Genomic DNA, 20,208 nt, shown 5'->3' with positions numbered 1-20,208 from the left:
ATATTTTTTTCTATCGCATCATGAAAAAAATTAAACTCTCAGCAAAACCGAAAATTTGATAATTTGTGTTTTGTTGAGCTCAAATTTATGTCATAATGACTTACAATTTTTGTTTCGCACATGATTTTTTTTTCGATAATTAGAAAAAATTAGATTTTTTTTAGATTTTTGATACTTTTTTCCAATACTTTTTTATTTTTTTCGGAGCGGTAAACTTTTCAAATAAAATACAAATAAATACAAAACAAATTATCAACTCTTCAACGTCACTTGACTTATCAATGGAACCTAATGGAACGAAAAAAAAATGTATATTTTAAGTCTTTTTACCATAAATGGGTCTATGAACAATTTCGTTGATCGTCCATTTTGAAAATAAAGGTATTTTTAATAATTTTTATCGATTATGCGGTGCTATATAAAGTTATCAAAAAGTGATTTGTTTACATTTTGGTCATTGGCCCTTTTCAAATGTTACGTAAGATTTGCAAAGATACTAAAGGCTGCTGCCGTTGACGATGAAAAGCAATTATCTATTCCATCCAATGAAGAATCGGATTCTAATTGAATTGGTAAAAAAAAGCGTCTGTTGAGACTTAATAAAAATAGAATGTTGGTGAAGTGTTATCCCAATTTGGATATTTGATAGATTGCATAAAATGATACACCTTGCTTGATCCTAGATAAATAAAAAAATGACAAACCAATCACCAAACTTGACACCCAGTAAGTAATTTGGCAACCCGGATCTGCTTACCAAAATGGTTTCAGCCAGCCTTCTTGTGCAACTGAAATTATCGCAACATTGTTTACAGGGTAGAAACATCCCTTCCAATCAATGTAACTACAAATGATGCTGGGGTCTTGTTTTTCCTCCAACTTCCACACGTACGAAAATAATTTTCTAAAATGCACCACCCATCTCGGTGCAGCAAGCATGTGCCGATTCTCGTATCGGAAGTGCCAAAGTCAATTATTTTATCGGAATTTTGCATTCATTGGCCAACCCTGCCGGGCAAGTGAGGTTCGAGACCAGACCAAAAATGTTGATCCCTGTTGGAGTCGGAGATCAATGTAACCACCAACCACCCACAGGACGCACGCTCCGACGTGGGCACAGTGCCAAAACAACCGATGCAATGTGGCAGCAACCGAACGGGAGCATCGCAACACAATGGCATCGATGATGATGATGATGATGATGGCGGTGGTAGGTATCCCGTATAATTTTGGGACTTGAATGTCTGTTTGAAACACACGGGGTTTGAGTTGGACACGTGTGCCATTCAATAAATAATCCCACACAAACACACAAACAGCAAGCGTCAGATATTTGCCAGAAACAGATATTCAATCAGAGTGGAGTTTCAGGCTGGGTCTGGCACACTGACCGCACAGCAGTCACGAAGGTGTCCTGTTCACGTTGCGAATGCTGTCAAACGTGCATGTTAACATTTGGAGGTGCCGAACTTCCGACAAATTGTGAAACCGTTGTTGGGTGTGGAATTATCATAGTCGAAAGCAACCAGCTGCTGAAATGCAGCTTTATTTCAGATTCAACATTCAAGCGAAAGTCTCAACTCCACGTCTCATTTCTCCCACCGCCTTACGAGGAAGAGAAAGCCAAAGTCTCAAGTGGTTTGCTAATATTGAAATGCAGTCAACTGACGTAAACGGAGAAAATCAAATGACGACGGTCGCGCACGAGGGTGGACAAAGGAAAAGTTTCCCCGACTTCGTCACGTGTTCGCTCCGACACGGATACAGGCGATGCGATGGTTGGGTCGGGACACAAAAGAATGGAGCAGAAAAAAATGACGACAGCAGCTTCCCTTGTGATATTCGCCACTGGGCTGCTTTTGTTGTTGTGCGTAGGACCGTCGTCGTTCAGATGGGCATCGGGAAAAATGAAAAACGATGAATTCCTCCCGGATTCGCACGCACACGGCCGATGAGAGTAACTCAGTTGCCATAAGTTGGGTTCATTGGCGTAGCTAGAAAATGTATCTTGTGTTCATGTAGGTACTGCAAGACTGCCGGAGTGATTCGTGATTTAGGTGTAATTTTTCAGATTTAGTAGTTTTAGTATTCACAGAAAGCACCGAATCGGCGTAGGGTAGGTAGTTGAAATAAGTCGATATTCCCTTTATTTCATTGCATTCGCAGCTCAGCTGCGGTGCTATTTAGATGGAGGAGTGCGCAGCTTAGCTACTTCTGCATGTTGCTATGAAGAGGCTAGCATCCGCGTCTCTTACAAGGACCAGTGTTACGAATAGGCAAGGAGGAGCACGGGCTAGTGAATGCCACCCATCGTCTCTTATAATTCAATAATACATTATTTTATCATTTCTTAAGCAAAAGACGATCTTAGAAATTTAGGAAATAAATACAATCTTAAGCAAAGTCCTGCAAATTTCAAAGAACTTCGTGAGCTTCAGAAAAATTTAATAACGTTCGGAAGTTCTGCTTAAATGCGTTTTTCCAAGACTTCGACAAGCTTCTCAAAGATTTGCATCTCTGACAATCATTGAATATTTCTAATATTGAACTTTTAAGAAGTTCACAAGAATTTTTTTTAAGTTCGCAGATGTAATTATTTTTAAGACCTTCAATTCATCAAAAACCAGCATAATGTTCTCTGGGTTAGCACTCTTCTGGTTGATAAGTAATTTTTCTGAAGATTTCAAACTGTACAATAGCTCAAATCATGCCCTTAAGATATTCTTCAAAGAAAGTTGGTTGATCAAGAATGATAATAATAATTTGCCCAACCGGGAAAACCGGGAGAACTGAAAAATAACCGGGAAATACAGTAATGTTCCGATTTTGTCAGCCCCCTGATGAATTTAGTGCTGACAAAAACGGGGCACTGACAAAATCGGGACATTTTTTTTTGCTTAATTTTTTTAACATAATATCTTTAAATGCTATTTGATAATGCAAGATTTATGTTTTAGGAATCATTCAATATATACGAGCCCATTGAGGGGGAGCTGGAATTTCAAACTTTTCGTAAGTGTCATATAAGGAAATACATTCTTACATTGATGGTGTGGAGGGGGGGGGGGAGAGGCTAAATGGACTTAGGTAAGAATTGAATGGCCACTCAATGCATACAGTCAGGAATCCTTATTGCCGGGGTAACAGGGGCGTGAATAAGGAACCGCGGATAAGGATACCCACAGCTTATGGGATTTTCAATAATAGGAGCTGTGGGGGATTATCTCATTTGTTTCAATACTATACTGTCTATACTGTCTTGGACAAAGTTGTTGTGCTGGGATAGAACAACAAGTTTGTGTCATTGGATTCATGTTTAATTGGGAACTACGCCGCTAGAGGCGCTTCACTTTTATGTTACTTATGACGGGTGCTATAATATATGGATCATAGGTCCAACATAGAATATTTCGTGATCCTGGCCATATAGAAAGTTACTGTCTTGAGCAAAGTTGTTCAAGTGACCAAGTCCTTTCGGATGGTGACCATATTAGTTACGAACTCTCTCACTACGTAGCGCTAGTGTGCATGTGAACTTTCTATATAAACTGTATCTCAAGAACCTGGCAATATAGAACGTTGCTGTCTTCAGCAAAGTTGTTCAGGTGATGATGTCCTTTTGTATGGTATTCATATTCATATCAACAGGCTAACGAAATGCACGGAGAGTGAGCATGGATTGTCGGTGAGGCAGTTCGGATTCCGGAAAGGGAGATCAACGGTGGATGCAATTCGGATAGTGGTCGAGAGTGCCGAGAAAGCGTCCAAACAGAAGCGGAGAGGAGATCGATATTGCGCCGTGATAACGATCGACGTGAAGAACGCATTCAACAGCGCCAGCTGGGAGGTCATCGCCCAAGCACTGCATGGAATGAGGGTTCCTAATTCCCTGTGTAGCATTATAAGGAGTTACTTCCAGAACCGGGTTCTAGTCTACGAGACGGACATGGGAGAGAAATCAATCCGGATCACGGCGGGTGTGCCACAAGGCTCCATCCTTGGCCCAACGCTCTGGAACGCGATGTACAACGGCGTTTTAAAGCTGAAGCTGCCCAAAGGAGTCGAGATCGTAGGATTTGCGGACGACGTCGTGTTGGCGGTAGTAGGCGAGACGTTGGAAGAGGTGGAAATGCTGGCAACCGAGGCGATCGACACGGTTTCCAACTGGACTATTGCAAGGAGAGAAGCTGCAGATAGCCCACCACAAAACGGAAGTGCTATTGGTCAGTAACTGTAAAGCTGTTCAGCGAGCAGAAATTACCGTCGGGGAGAAAGCCATAGCATCAAAGCGCGTGCTGAAGTATCTTGGAGTGATACTCGATGACCGACTACGTCGACTACGCATGTGAGAAGGCGGCGAAGGCCATCAATGCGATAGCTAGAATCATACCGAACAACTCTGGACCAAGCAACAGCAAGAGGCGTCTTCTGGCTAGTGTCATCGATACTGAGGTATGGAGGTCCAGCCTGGGAAGCAGCGCTGAAAACGAAGAAGAATCAAACAAAATTGAACAGTACGTTCCGCCTCATGGCCATGCGAGTCGTGAGTGCGTACAGAACAATTTCGATGAAAGCAGTATGCGTTATCGCCGGTATGATACCCATCGTCATCACCTAGGCGGAGGACACCAAATGCTATATGCGAAGAGATACCAGAGGAGTACGGACATTGGTGAGAACGGAGTCGATGGCTAAGTGGCAACAGGAGTGGGATGCAGCGGAGAACGGTAGATGGACATACAGGCTAATACCGATTCCTTGGACCTTCCATGGAGAAGTCAACTTCCATTTGACGCAGTTCCTGTCTGATCATGGCTGCTTCAGGAAGTACCTGCATCGCTTTGGACACACAACGTCACCCCTCTGTCCGGAGTGTGGCAACGTGGACGAAACGCCAGAGCACGTGGTTTTCGACTGCCCAAGATTTGAGGCAGTGCGAGTGGAGATGCCGGCCCTTAGCGCGAGAAATGTCGTCAGTGAAATGTGCCGGGATGAGAGGACGTGGAGCGTCGTCAGCAGGGCAGTGACGCAAATTTTGTAGGAGCTGCAGCGAAAATGGAGAGATGATCAGCGAGTTAGAAACGCCGGCTAGCTGAGGTAAAGAGATGTGATTGAGCACAGCAATTTATTTCAAGATGGATCATTCTTCTTTCAGTGTGTGGAATAGGCCTACATTTTGTTTTATTTTTTGAACAATTCGAAGTTGACAACCTTGTATAGAGTTTTTTGACGTTTAATCATCTTTCTTTATTTACAGGGTGCCCACTCATTTGGCTAAAAAAAGTTTCCTGAGTTTTTCAGGGTTTTCCACAACTTTGGCGGATGATTTCCAGATTATTTATACGAGAGCTATTTATGAAATGCGTTAAAAATATGATTTTTTTTTTGTAAAACAGCAACAACAACAATTAACGCAAACACTATGACAATAAGTTTTAAAGAAACAGCTTTTTTTAGTAAGTCTAAGATCACAACATTTTTAGTGCCTTGAAGTTTCCATGAGAGTAGCTCACTAGCTGAGTTGAATTCAACTAAAAGTTACAAAATGTTGGGTTCATTGGCATAGCTAGAAAATGTATCTTGAGGGGGCTTAAGGGGGCCTGTTGCATTTTATTTTTATTTTGCTAAACTACGGTGAAATAAAAACTCTCAAAGATGCTATACAATCAAATTGCGTCAAGGCAACTACATTAAGTGTATGTAGAAATCTCCATTTCTTCGTTGAAAATTATGTCCGAAATTGAGCTAATTCATAGAGCGCTAATTCTTTACAAAATAGCTAAAACATCAAGATATGGGTCTTCCCAATAGAGAATGTACAAACATGTCCATAAAATAAAGATTCATCATTCAAGATTCCATCAGATTCAATTAGCTGGAAAAGTTTTTAATACTTCGTGAACAACCTTCAGTCTTGAAAGAAAATGTGAATTTTTAAAAAGTTGAAGATCCTCAGAACTTAATAAACCTGAATTCTTGGAGAATATCAAAAACAATTACTTTTTTTTTATTATATTAGGGATTTTTAGCCATATGGCTAGTTCATCTCTTAAGATAGTATAAGTAGAAAACAATTGGGTTCTCAGAAGCAGATTCCCAATCTTGGCTGTGGTACATTTATCTTGCTTTAATGAAAAGGTGTAGAAAACTGCCAAAAGGGCCAACAGAACGGAAATACAAACAAGGAACACTCAGATATTGTGGTACAGGTTCGTCTCCTTTAGGAAGGTGATGCCGGGGACTCGTCGCCCAACAGGTTCCAAATGCTGATTGACTCCAAGCCGAAGGTCCTCCAGCTCCGCGCAATTCACGAGGATGTGCTCCACGGTGGCTGGCACTCCGCAGGTTTCGCAGGTCCTCCGGAACGGTGTTCCTCCGATGTTGTGGGAGACTCTGCTGTGCCCGGTGCGCAGCCTTGACACCACTCGTTGTTCTCTTAAGTTTAGTTGATCCTTCCAGGTTCCGGTGGTCGCCTTGATCTTCCGAAGGTGGTGTGTCCTGTTGTTCCTCCACTTGGTGTCCCAGGCTCTTCGAATCGTCCGCTTGATCCACTTTTTGACATCTTGGAGCGGTACATTGCCGGTGGACCTGGGTCCGGTGTGGCCTGCGCCGGCGAGGTGAATACTGTGTTGGGCGGCGTGTGCTTTACCGTCCCTTGAATCCACGGATGCTTCGGTTTTTTTTTTGTTGTTAGAGCCAAAATCACGCTGTGTGAGTCAGTTACGACTAATATCGGCCGGTTGGCCGGTAGCTTAACCGCGTTGATAATGGCCGCTGCCTCAGCTGAGCACCCCGAGCATTGGGTCGGGAGCGAGCTGCTCACAAGCAGACCATCTCCGGAGACCCCCATTCCCACTCCGCTCCTGGAGAGAGAGCCGTCGGTGTACCTAACTTCATAACCTTGGTAGTGCGCCCCGAGAGTTTCGACAACTGTTCGGCGTAAAGCCAGCGAGTTGTCTCCTGCCCTGAAGCGGTCCTTGATTCGGCTGTCAATTTTGATCTTGTGCGATTGCCAACTTTTGTCTCCGTGCCGGTGACCTTAGCCACTGGAGGGAGATCTACGTTGGCGGCCGTGCGCACGAGTCGGCCGTTATACACCGGTTCCAGAATCTGGACGGCTTTCTCGGCGGCAAGGCATGTAATCTCTACACCGTACAGTAGGCGATTGTCGATGATGGCGACTGTTGGATCGGTGGGGGCGGGAGATGGTCCTAATCAGGTTGGACCGACTGCGACAGTCCTTCTTTACTTGTTGGAAGTGCGGCTCAAAAGATAAATTCCGATCGAGGAGCACTCCCAAGACCCTCACGGTGTTTTTGGTCGGTATTGCTTGTTTTTTAATCATGATGGGCTGTCCGTTGTTGCGATGCCTGGTGGTACATATATGGCAGTGCACGCTCTTGCCGGCGGAAAGCTGGAAACCAACAGAGTCAGCCCATCTGACCACCGAGGAGGCTGCCGCTTGCGCTCCCAGTTTCGTCCTCTGCAGGGTGAGGACGTCATCCGCGTAGACGAAGATGTAAACGTTCTTGGGTAGTTGGTCAAAGACCCCATTCATGGCCACCAGGAAGAGGGTGACTGCGATCACCGAACCCTGTGGCACTCCGGTTTCCTCACTGAAACTTCCGGATTGCACGTTTCCGACCGAATCCCGAAAAGATCGGTCGGTCAGAAAGTGCCGGACGAAGTGAAGGATGTGTCCTTTCAGGCCCCAATTAGCAAGCTTCTTCAATACAGCTGGTGTCCATGTTCGGTTGAACGCTTTGAAGATGTCCAGCGAGACCTCCTTCAGGACTTCCCTTAAGAGTGACGAAGTAGGTGGAGGTGCCATACGCTTGCCTGAAGGCGTGCTGACTATGATCAAGCAGCCCCTTGGCCTCAAGATATTGCTTCAGCCGCCTGTTGACCATCCGTTCCAGGACTTTGGCCGTGCAGCAGGTCAGTGCAATGGGACGGAACCCAGTGATGTCTTTGGTCTCGACATTGGTTCTTAGTAACGGTATAATGAGTATTGAATGGGAGCGAGCTGTCAACGAATAGATTTAGTGTCAACGATCATAAATTCAAATCTTGATTTAAAAATCGAGATGGATATCTATAGGATCGATAAAAATATCGTTGTTCTCAGAAAATTAGACTCTATCAGATGATGTGTAAAAATGGTGTATTTTTCGAAGTTAAACAATCCAATTTCCACAGTTATTTCAAGTCCGCGAGACTTATAAAAAGTTCTTTGAAATAAAATAGAGGTTGCCGATCAATAATGAGCTTCCCTGAAATAAAATCATGTTCCCTTGACTTCTACGAAGCTCCTCAAACTTAAATAAATTTTGCACTTCAACGCTCTTTTCAGAATTTTTCCAAGTTTCAAAATTCTAGGAATTTGTCTGAAGATCTATGAAGCTCCCTGAATTTCTACTAAGTTGCCTCAATTTCTAAGATGTTTCCTGAACTTTTAAGAAGTCCTTGAAGTTTCACGAAGTTCTCAGAAGTTAAACAAAAATCGTTGGACTCATGGCCAATTTGTAGAACCAGAAGACGTCTTGTTATGTCATCGATTAAATATCCATATAATCCATATAGTTTAATTTTATTAATCGAACTTGGCAAGCTTGAGTTACTCCGTGAATTCGTAAAAATGTCCTCACTTTACCGGGAAAAACTGCTTGAAAATGAGGAAAATCGACGAAGATTTTACTCAGTCTAGGAGCATACAATAGACCAATTGAAATATCTCTCAATTTTCTTCAAATTCAAGAAGTTGTTCCAGAAAAATCGTGAACAATTTACTCATTCGCTTTTTGCAATTTTCAATAAAATTCGACTCAACTTTGAGTTACTCTCATTGGCCGTGCAAGTGAAATGGCGTGGGGGAAGAAGTTAAATAAATTTTGATTGAGTCGCTTTCCACTCGGGTGAGCTTTGGAGTGTGACTTCTAATGGAAAACAATTGTCATTTTTTTTCTTGGATGGAGAATTCCGAAGATTTAGGTAGCTTCGTAAAACGAAACAAAAAAAAACTAAGCTGTCAACTGGGGGTCAATGACGAACGATCAGTTTTTTTTTCGAGAACAAAAAGTTTCGATGACAACATTGACAGATTTCGGGTGAGACGGGACCCGAGCAGCCTTCCACTACATTGGAAACAGATCATTGGTTTATTTTGATATGGAATCGACGAGGGATTCGATACATTTATCACTTTGGTTCCTGAAGTGTGTGTTTTCGGAATAAATCGTTTGACAAGTTTAATATATCATCATACCCATCAAACCGAATATTTTCACACTACTTATGAACTCGCTTGATTCCAAACCAGGGAATCATTTGTTAAATTTTTCATCGAAAATTTTCATTCTCATTTGATGATTGCCGAATATGTTATGCGTAAATGATTAAAAATTTAAATAAAAAAAGAGAATTTCTCCGAATTCAGCCGGCTCTCAATTTGAGTGTCAGCACTATTTTATTTACCAATAAACCTACAACATTTATTTTACGCAAGGATTTCCCCCCTGGGGGACGAATCGAATAAAATGCGAGGGAACCAAAAACTGCGAACATTTTGCTAGTGCGTTTCGAATTAAATGTACTTTTATCTGATAGAATTTTTAACGCGCAGCCGATTGCATCAAACAGATTTTCGGTGGCAAGTGGCTTTCTGTTTTTCGGTGGCGGCTCCGGAGGAAACCAGCTGAAGTGTGGGTACTCAACCGACAACGCAGTCCGGGGTTATTTTTCGCTAATAAATTATTCCCTTTTTTGGACGGCAAGGCTTTTCCTCATGCACAGAGCTCAAATCTAACGGGCCCGGGGTTTTGAGTTGTTGAAAAATAATTAAAAATAAATAACTTTATCAACACTCCCACTGCCGCGCCGATCGGCCTGACTGCCTGCTTGGGTGTTGATGAATGTTGAAAGCCAATGTGCTGGATTTTTCGCTACCTTGTCCCTGCTTGTGGGGGGGATGATTTCAATGTGGAATAATATACTCCTTCACGTTAAGTAATAAATGATAGTCGAAATCGCAATATTTCGTTTTTGCAGCGCGCAATTGTGACTGCATTTCGATAGATTCAATAAACACTGAATTGCCGGTTTATTATTTGCGATTGTCGTATGCTTGGGTGGTTATATTATGTGAGAGGTGAAGTGGCTGCATTGGATGGCAGAATTTAAATTAAAGCTGATCCTTGAAATAGTTTGCTTGCGGTATAAGGTTTCAATTACGACCATTGAATCTATTACAGTTGAAAAACGACTGGATTTTTCGATTGTCAACTTTTCAGTCTGCAACTTTATATCCCTTGGAGGAGGTCGAAATCCAAAGGTCAAAACGTCAGACGTTAATCATCGTAGCGTGAAAAGTCGATATTCAAATAAACTAAATGTGTTATAAATATTCGTTTCCTTCATTAATTTGTTTCATAAAGGCTCAATCTAATTAAGTTTACAGAGCCGAAGCTTCTTGTTCACTATACTACACATCTTAAAACTATAGTCAAAAGGTACAACACAATAAACACTTTATCTTCCGCTAACCAATAAGCCTCCTTCATCAGAACGGGAGCCAATTCCAGTGGTTTAATTGTATGGCAGTATCGCCAACGGGAGGCAGACGTGGTCAGCACTCACACACTCATCACGAAACGGTTGCTTTCCAAAGTCGACGACGCATCAATCGAAAGAACTGCTGATGAAGAGCAATGAGAAGGACCACACAATGGTTGCTGCCAAGTAAACAGACGATCGCGTCACACACATCGACGGCTGACGGCTGAGTGAACACTGATCCGGCTTTTAGTAGTAGTAAAATTATGTTTATTTCTGTCGATTATGATATCAGAATACCCCTATTGAGAGTGTGTTTTGTTTGAATTGAAAAAAGTGAAAACCTACCTAACTACGAGTATAACTTAACCTAACGTGCTAGATCACGTATGATCTGATGATTTGATCTCAGACAGGTCTCTCTGAACCTTTCCAGGATGAAAACTCTCCGTTCTTCTAATATCTTAATTCCAGCCAGGAGGTGTATCTCAGAATTTCTAGTCCGCGGGGGATTGTTAAAAATCATTCTAAGGATCTTGTTTTGCATCCTTTGGAGTTAGAGGTGATGGCATTTGACGCAACTCTCCCAGATTGGCATCCCGTATTCTATTACGGGAAGGATGTTGATGAGTGGATACAGTGATCTTATCAAGATGTTACACTTTGTTTTGGTTTTGTCAACGTGCTCCCTGAAAATCAGCTTGCTGTCTAGTGCTAAGCCGAGGTAGATTACCTCTTTGGACCATTCCACCACTGTGCCGTTCAGGCAGATCTTATTATTCACCGACGGAACAAGTCTGGGAGATTTAGAGTGTGGAAATATGATGACCTGGGTCTTTGCCGCGTTGATACGGATCTTCCAGCTGTTGAAATATTCAGACTCTGAAGTTTAGCACTCAGAGCTCCGATGACCCTACCCTTGTAGACGATGGATGTGTCATTTGCAAACAGAGGCAACGATCCACCATCAGGGAGAGCCGGCATATCGGAGGTGAACAGGTTGAATAGGATGGGACCAAGGATGCTTCCTTGTGGAACCCCGGCACCGATGTTGAAAGCATCCGATGTGATGCCATTCAGAGAGACTCGGAACGTCCTGTCTGATAGATAGTTGTTTATTATCTTCACTAGGAAGATTGAAAGACCGTACTGCTGCAATTTGAACACCAGGCCATCATGCCAGACATTGTCGAACGCTTTTTCAACGTCCAACAACGCCATGGCAGATGTTTTCGAAACAGACTTGTTCCGCCTGAGAATGTTTGTTACTCGAGACAGCTGGTGGACGGTCGAACGACCTTTCCGAAAACCAAACTGTTCCTCGAGTAACAAGTTGTTTTCTTCGGCAGATGTTAGGAGCCGGTGGTAGACTGCTCTTTCGAACAGTTTTGATAACCCTGAGAGAAGGCTGATAGGTCGGAAAATTTGAAGGAGAGGACGGATCCTTCCCAGGTTTCCGGATGGGTATGACTTTAGCTGATTTCCAGCACGAGGGGAAGTAGCCAAGTCTGAGGCACAGATTAAAAATCAGTGCCAGATGGTTGTAGAATCTGAAGCTCAAATGTTTCAGTTCCAGATTCAGGATGTTGTCGAAACCTGGGGCCTTCATGCTTTAAGATGATTTGATATAGGCCAACAGTTCGTCAGCCGTAATCTCGGATTCCTCTGGAAAAATATTAGGAATCTGAAGAAGATTGGTTGCAATTTCAGCAACCTCAGATTCATGAGGGCTGACGATGTTTTGTTCGAGATTATGGGAGCTGACGAAGTGTTGACCTATCGCGGCAGCCTTCTCTTCAGGAGTTATCAGATGAACCACTGGGTCGCCGGGACGATCCAGTGGAGTCAGTGGTGGAATGAGCCTAGGCTTGTTTTAAAGAATTTTTGTAAGTTTCCAGAAGGGCTTAGCACATTCTGGGAGAGAGCGGATGCTGTTATCAAAGTCCTGATTTCTGCGGTCCACCTGGTTTGGATAGTTTTTGCTAGGCAATTACAGTGGATCTTAAGGACAGGCAGACCAGAGCGTTGGTACTGCCTTCGGATGGCGTTATGGAGTCTTATAAGGTCTTTGGTAGATCTACCAAGGTTCAGAGTATTGCTCACCTGTCTGGATACTGGCATATGTTGTTCCCTGGCCTGGGATATCGCCTCCTCGATGGAACGCAGACACCAGTCAACGTCTTCGGACGTCTTCAGAAGTACACCGTAGTCGACAGAGGAGTCGACACAGTGTTGGAACTGCTCCCAGCTGACACGAAGGTAGTGGCGTCGGGAAGCTAGAAATCGGTTGACGGATGAGCCTACATCGGCCACCACCGGATAGTGGTCCGAACTCAGCTCCTGGTGGGTCACAGGTAGCGAGATGTTGTCTCCCATGTTGCTGATGAATATGTCGATGGTGGAGTGTACGCCAGACCGGCTCAACCGGGTGGAAGAGTCCAGCACTAATATGGTGTAGCGAGTCTCTTGCAGGTCGTACTTTTCGCGCCGTCGAGTTAGTCTGATGATATCCCTCCGTAGGTCTGCTGCCGACCCGTCCCTGATGGTGATTTGCATGGGGCAGTAGGTCGCAATGATGGTGATAGGGCCGACAGGAGTGGAGACTTCTACCCCTAAAGCTTCGATGATTTTCAGCTGGAAGCTCGGCAGAAGGCGACAGCAGATGTTTCTCCTTACAGCAATGGTCACTCCTCCTCCCCCGGAGCTGGTTCGATCAAGTCTTAGAACCCGAAAGTCAGGACGGTAGACGTTTACCTCCGGTTTCAGGTGGGTTTCACTGATGACTGCAATGTCGATGTTACGTTCATTGAGGAAATCAACGAACTCAATGATTTTGCTCTTGAGCGAGCAAGCGTTCCAGTTGGCTATTTTGATGGCTTCACGGTCCATACTTTTGCGCGAGGGTCATAACTGCACGAAGCTGCTCAGGTAGTGTATTGTTGGTGCGCAAGATTATGATCACCTCAGTCACGAGGATCACTCGTCCCTTGTGAGTGGAGAATTGTCTTCTGACTCACCTGACACAGCACGGGCGTACGATAATTCCGGGGCAGTAGAGCCATGACTCGGCTGAGCCGCAGCATCAGGGAGGCGATGCTGAACTGAACGGTGGCTGGAACCCGGTTGATCTGATGTTGGATTCGCAACGAGGGGGGGGGGGGCGCTGGTTTAGTGGAAGCGGTGCTAGGTTCGGGACCATACGACGAGCCGGAAGTACAGGAAACGTGTCCATGTTGACAATAGGAACACGATTATTGCGGTGGTGACCAGGTTGGTTCCTCGTGGAAGCCTGTTGTCGGATCTGGATGAAGGCCGCTCGCTTGGGATATCTTCTATTGCTGCCCAGATGGTTGGAATCACAGTTCACGCACTTAGGTTCAGCTTCTTCTTCCTTCTTGCAGGCGGTAGTATTGTGAGCCCCAGCACATTTGCCACAACGAGCCTTCATGTGTCAATTTTTCGTACCGTGCCCGAATGCCAGACAATTAGTGCACTGTGTCACGTCACGGTGCCGAGGGCGATACTGCTCCCATTGAATCTGCCGCAGAGCAGCCACACTGGTGGAGTCCTTATCGTAGTGCACCATGTACAACTGGTCCCGGAATGCACTGGTTTCATCACGTCTCGCAATGGGAAAAATGTTGATTGGATGCAGATAGAAGAAGCTCCAATTCCACTTTAATCTCCGCAACAGGGAGATTTGGAAGATCACCATTTTCAGTAGTTTTCTTCCAGGGACGTCGTGAGTGTAGAACTCAAACCGGTTCAGCTGAAGAAAAGTGCCAACAGCGTTATAGTCCGCCAGCGTTGAGCACAAGATTTTGATCCCCGTTCTGCACAGCTTGAACAGCGGATGGATTTAATTTTTAGTCAGCTCATTCCTGAGCAACGCGAGTTCTTTCGTCGAGGTGAACAGTGGGGGCACTTTTTCCCGTTTTGTTAACTGGATCTACATCTGCTTCTTCGGGGAGTGCCGAGAACGGATTACTCTGAAGCAACCTTTCCGTGTGGTTGCTGGCACCAGCTTGCTTGCGAGGCCTTTTCGGGGCATCTTGATCGAATGCGGTTGCATCCACACTTTGGCAACCCATCACCTTTTGTTTTTTCAGCGGGTGAGTGGAGGCATTCAATTGTTGCTCCACTACCGCCGATTTAGCGACTACCACAAGAGAGGCGAGAACTGACGACACGTTGCTAGCCAAAGCGAAAACTCGCGACGGGTACCACGACCAAATGACCGACTTAAAACACCGAATGACTCGAGAGAGACTGTACAGCTTGATGGCACGATTTGGCAAGCGTTTTTATTACCGCTGCTTTTCTCCTCCCTTTCTTTCATTGGTGAAATGGTGAGCGGTCAAACGAGCAGTGAGGTCGCTCATGTGAGCATGCGCAATGTGTCGTGTGATCGATTTGCGCTCTATCGTTACGTCCGTGTTTGGGATTTTTCGTTACATGTCTGAATTTTGATTTTGTTATTGTGACCTCCGGTATAGAAATCAAAGACGTAGTGCTACGTCAAAAAAAATTTGAATATCATACCCAATTCTTGGTCATTCCGCTAGTTCTGTAATATTACGCTGTACAATATACACAGAGTTTGTGAGCAAATAATTGTAATGAGTGTAATATTGTATCCACTTTTAGCAACTGGTGTTCAATACATCATGAATAACATTGATTGATACATATTGTTTGCTTTGTACACATTAAAGCGATGAGCGGTGGTAGAAAGGGCACTCATTAGTGAGGCACAGTTAGCGCTCAACTTCCGTACCGAATAGATGCTTATACCACTATCGTCTGCGAAAGTCATTTGCCGGCTATTTTTGATCAATTTTCAGTTTAAAAGTGCGTATCCGTGATTGAGTGATTGTCGTGAGTTTCACCGCATTTTTTATGATACTGCGTAGCAATGTCCGCGATAAAACGCCACGAAAACACATTTCGCATTGACTATGCGAATGTGCCGAAGAAGCCATCGTCCGAGGAGGTCCACCAGTTCGTTGGTGTGACGCTGGGTATGAAGCGTGTAGATGTCTTGCGGATTCAATACAGCCGCAACACCGTAGTTGCCTATGTCAAAGCCGCTTGCCTCGAAGTGGGGCAAACACGAGCTGACAGTCGACGGGAAGCCGTACAAACTACGTTTCTCTTTGAAAATATGCGCAATCTCGACATAAACAGTCAACTCGTGGATTTGCTGTCCCAGATGAGCAACTCTATCCTCTTCCCGCCTGTTGATAAATGGGCACCTTACGACATCGTTTCCCATCCAGCGGTCGGTGAGACAAGGAGGCGCAATCTCGATGCATTTGTTTGCGTTGTATTTACATCCACTGGTAGATTCTCTCGCGCGAGTGTGTGGCTCCGACTTGATCGTGGCATATGCAGATGATATCAGCGTCATCACTACACCGGCAAGCAAGATCGAAACAGTGCGAGACCTATTCCATCGCTTCGGGCGTGTGTCTGGAGCGTTACATAACCTACACAAAACAACGTCCATGAATGTCGGTTTCGTTAATGGAAACCCGATTCAAGCGAATTGGATGAGGACCGAAAACCAGATAAAAATTCTGAGTGTGATTTTTGCCAACTTGGCACATGGCACATGATCACAATTAACTGGGATATACTGATAGGCAAAATGTCACAACAGGTGTGGCTGCATTCGTTGCATACACTTACTCTTCACCAAAAGGTGATCCTTCTCAACATTTTTGTGGAGAAGGCATCCAGCGCATGCGCCAATGCAACAATTAACAAGGGCACGAGATCAAGGAGGACTGAAACTGAAAGCAAAAGCGCTGCTGATCAATCGGCATCTCCAGGAGATGATGATGATGATGATGATGATGGTCCCACCTCTTACTCCAACAAGGGTTTGAGCTGGACGATTTATCTTTAAGATAATTAAATATGACATCCCTCTAGAATTTACAGTTGCTTCACAGCGATATAAATGTGGAAAAGCTCAGGCGTCCACCTCTTAGTTCGCCTTTTTGTCCACCTAAATATTCATAAGTATTACAAGCAATCATGAGTTAGTGAACAATCAACAAAGCATCCTATTACACTAGCAACCCCGCAATCTGATGCTATCATAATTTTCAGCAATGTCAGGAATGCTCACGAACCCCTAACATTTGCCAGAAAACTTACTACTAACTCAAGGTATCTTCCAAATAAGCTTCAAAATTGCATTTTTTTTTTATAAAATGTTAAATTCAGTCCTCTATATCCGTAATACGTTCGCGAGGCTCAAACCTTTGTAGACTTCTTTTTTTTTTTATTAATCTGCTATTAAATCAAATATTAAAAATCCATCATCACCATCGTGGCGAACAGAAATAGTTTTTGCAGTGCTACAATAATTATTAAAAAAAGTCGTTATGACAGCGATCCATATAAAATAATCCGTTAGAGATAACTTCGTCATTACGTTATCGTTACTGGGTTGCAGGAACGCCTGAGGAGCCTGGTAGAAATCGAACCAGTTATCCACATTTGCACAGATTATACTGGCCAGTGACGTACGCCGGATTTCCTTCAACTGCTGCAGCGTAAAAGCACCCGGATTTACATCCGGAGAATTGGTGAAGTAGTGCCTGTCTTCAAACTTATACGCCTTCGCTAGCAGATGACTGAAAGTCGGTCCCACAACGGCACCATTCGCAGGAGGTTACACACCGCCAGGCCACAGATCGATGTCGTCGGGAGATTCGAAAACCTGCGCTAGCCGTGCTCCCATCTTGCCCAGTTATCGGAAATCGGTTATCCGGGGAAGTCCTGCACATTCACGATAATCATTGTACGGCCGCAAGGCAAAGTCACGACTCCGTTGGATATTTATCGCGGCCAAATCCGAACCGAATGGTTTACGCTCCTTGAACAGGAACCGGGTAAGGCCAAAGGTGACAGCGTTATCCATTGACTCCATGGGCTGTTGGTTAAAAGAAAACAGCATTTCGTCGAAACTGTCCGGTTCCAGAGTCTTCGTCGGATCGTTGAAGATGTCCTTGATGGCTACGTTCTCCGGAGGTGCCTTTTCGTGGAGGAGTCGGAAGAACCCTTCAACGCTGGAGTGGTCGTAACGTTGGGCCACCACTGCAACCTCAGCAAGCGTCATCGGTCGAAGATTCGGATTGTAGAAGTTGGTGAACCCTCTAACAGGATCCACCGAACTGTTGCGCCTTCCGATGACCCAGGAGAATCGGAAGGTACTCATTGTACACCAGGTTCTGAAGGTCAGCAATCACTATCCTCCTCGACTCTTGGTAAATCGTTTCGTCGTCCCAGTGTGTTGAGTCGACTCAGCTCCTCTGCCACTCGATTGTGTTCCCTCATGAACAGCGTATGAACCATGGTCAAAGCGAGCAGCTGATTGGTTCGAATATCACCGGCATCGTAGCAAACTCGAGCCCACGGGACGCAATCCCGGGGACCTTTGTCGGAACGAGCGAAGTGCAAATGCCGCATCAGTCGATCCGTACACCACCGAACCATCGATGAAGTGAGTAATGAGATCGGATTGTTTTACGTAGCCCAGTTTGCATTTGGGGCCCTGAGCTAGTCGTACCCGGACCACGTTTAAACAGCGAACGCCAAACTTGGAGTAGAACGGATCATCAGGGCTGACGGAGAAGGGGAAACAGGCAAAATGCCGTTGTGCTCCCGTCAATTCCTGGGAGCCATCCGGGGTGCAGCATTCGATCGGTTGACCATTCTTGAGCTTCGGCTGAGGGTAAAATCGTGGGATATGAGTTGGCTAAGCTGCATGAATAGAATGTTCAGGTGGAGGTCCGGTCGGAAAATGTCCGGAAATAGCGCTACAGAAATGGTTCGAGCACTCTCTAGCAGGTTGCTGGTTACCGACTGGATTCTTGGCGCCCATATTACATCTTCGTACACTGGTGGCAGAACCCTGTCGAAAGAATAGCCAGATTGTCCCCAGCTGGTACGGTCTGGCCGTGGATTGTTGCACGTTCCGTTGATGGTCCGGTAGCGTGCATTTGGATTGCATGGTACCGGTGGTAGACAACACTTCTGCACTGCCCTGGGAAGCCTCACAAACCGATCAACTTACCGCTCCTCCAAGGTCATATTCGTCATCTCAGCGAAGTTTTGACTGGCAAAAATATGCCCTCATGGCGAAGCTTTTCGTTGTACTCCTGTTGGCCCTCGTGAATGGCGTTCAAGTACAAGTACTCACCAGGATGCTCCAGGGAATGTTTGTGAAGGTGGCCACTGCTACTGCTGGTGGTGGTTTCATTTTGCTCGCTTATGGGACAGCAAACTCCATCCACGTGGGTTGCAGTCGAACATGGCTTCAAGTTGGCTTTCGCTTCAAAGCCAAAAGAGATTCCATTCCACGGCGGCCGTACAGGCTTCATTGTACTCGCAAACGTTTTCATCGACGGGTTGTGGAACGACCGAGTAGTTTAGATTGGGACTAGTTGCTGCACCGGTAGAATGCAGTCTTGACTGGATTTGCATTGGTCCGGACAAAACGCACAACACTGCCAGAAAATGGCTCACTAGCAAAACTTTTTCCCTCATGCTGAACCGCATTTTTACAGATTAAAATTTAACAGGACCAGCGTTGGCCTAATCTTCTGGATCTGGATCGGCTTCATTCCCTTTTATAATTCCTTTCTTATCCACCCAAATCCCAACAATCCCCCTGCTGATCTCCCCTGCCTAAAAACAATCCTGCAAGCATACCCTCGCTTACCGCAAAAAATCCAACAAAACCCTTCCTCCGATCAAATTCACCGCTTTTTCCTTGACCAAACAGATCAACCGAGAGAGGAATTGTGAAGCGCGTGTGGCTTAACATCGGAAGCAGAAGACTCTCTTCAACCCAGCGTAGTGGCTGGTATCTACTCGTTAACGAAAAGATAGAGCACAGACTGTTATGGCACACCATTCGACGAGCAAACAACGAGCAGTACCTACACTGTAATGGAGCAATTGAAACATTGAAGCACAAATGATGTGAATATCCACGAGTGACGCCGGCGTGGTCACACCTGCAGAGAACGATATCAACAATCCTTGACGGTCGTAGGAGGCTCTCTTTTGAGGACCTCATACATACAGTTTTAAACAACATGGGCAGAAGGCACAAAATTGAAATTCTAAAATATTTTACTAATTACGTCACCTTTATCATAGGTTGTGATAACGCTGTAGACGTTGACGAGTTAGTTTTCCATTTACAAGTTGCTATGTAATTAATTGCAGTAATTAGTTATTAACACAATCAGCCAAATAAACTAAATTTTACAGTGAAAAAAAAACATTACCACGTTTAAAAACTTGTTTCCAGCAAATAAAAAATCACACTTATCAATCAAAACAAATCCCTTAAAAGACTGAGGATGTGAATTTCTCCTACGGCTACGGATCCATATTTCTTCAAAATTCAATCAATTCTATAGATCTACGGAAAATTTCGTAGAACCGACATCACTGGCTTCCATCTGTTTTGTTTTTATTCAACACAGCTGACGCGTTGACAAAACGAGGGAAAAGCAACTAGAGAAAAAATTGCATGATCGAGGGATGCTCCGGTTGCTAAACAATGCATCGAAATGTGCATGATAGATGGTGCTAGCGTGCATGAAAAATACGCTTGACGACATTTTGACG

At 44.6% G+C, this 20,208-nt stretch overlaps 1 protein-coding gene and 1 pseudogene across 1 annotated transcript in view; both read right to left on the bottom strand.

The window, feature by feature from the left end:
- Window positions 1-20,208, bottom strand: part of LOC135707868 (lachesin-like) — a 113,088-nt gene that overhangs the window by 43,320 nt on the left and 49,560 nt on the right. The window lies entirely within an intron of this gene.
- On the bottom strand, window positions 14,003-19,156 carry LOC135707869 (chorion peroxidase-like; annotated as a pseudogene).

This window comes from Ochlerotatus camptorhynchus, unplaced genomic scaffold (genome assembly GCF_037179485.1).
Source record: "Ochlerotatus camptorhynchus isolate MF236.1 unplaced genomic scaffold, CSIRO-AGI_Acam_v1.1 ptg000321l, whole genome shotgun sequence".
Classification (NCBI taxonomy): Eukaryota; Metazoa; Arthropoda; class Insecta; order Diptera; family Culicidae; genus Ochlerotatus; species Ochlerotatus camptorhynchus.
Note: the sequence above shows the minus strand (reverse complement) of the source record. Positions and strands in the feature narration are given on the sequence as shown.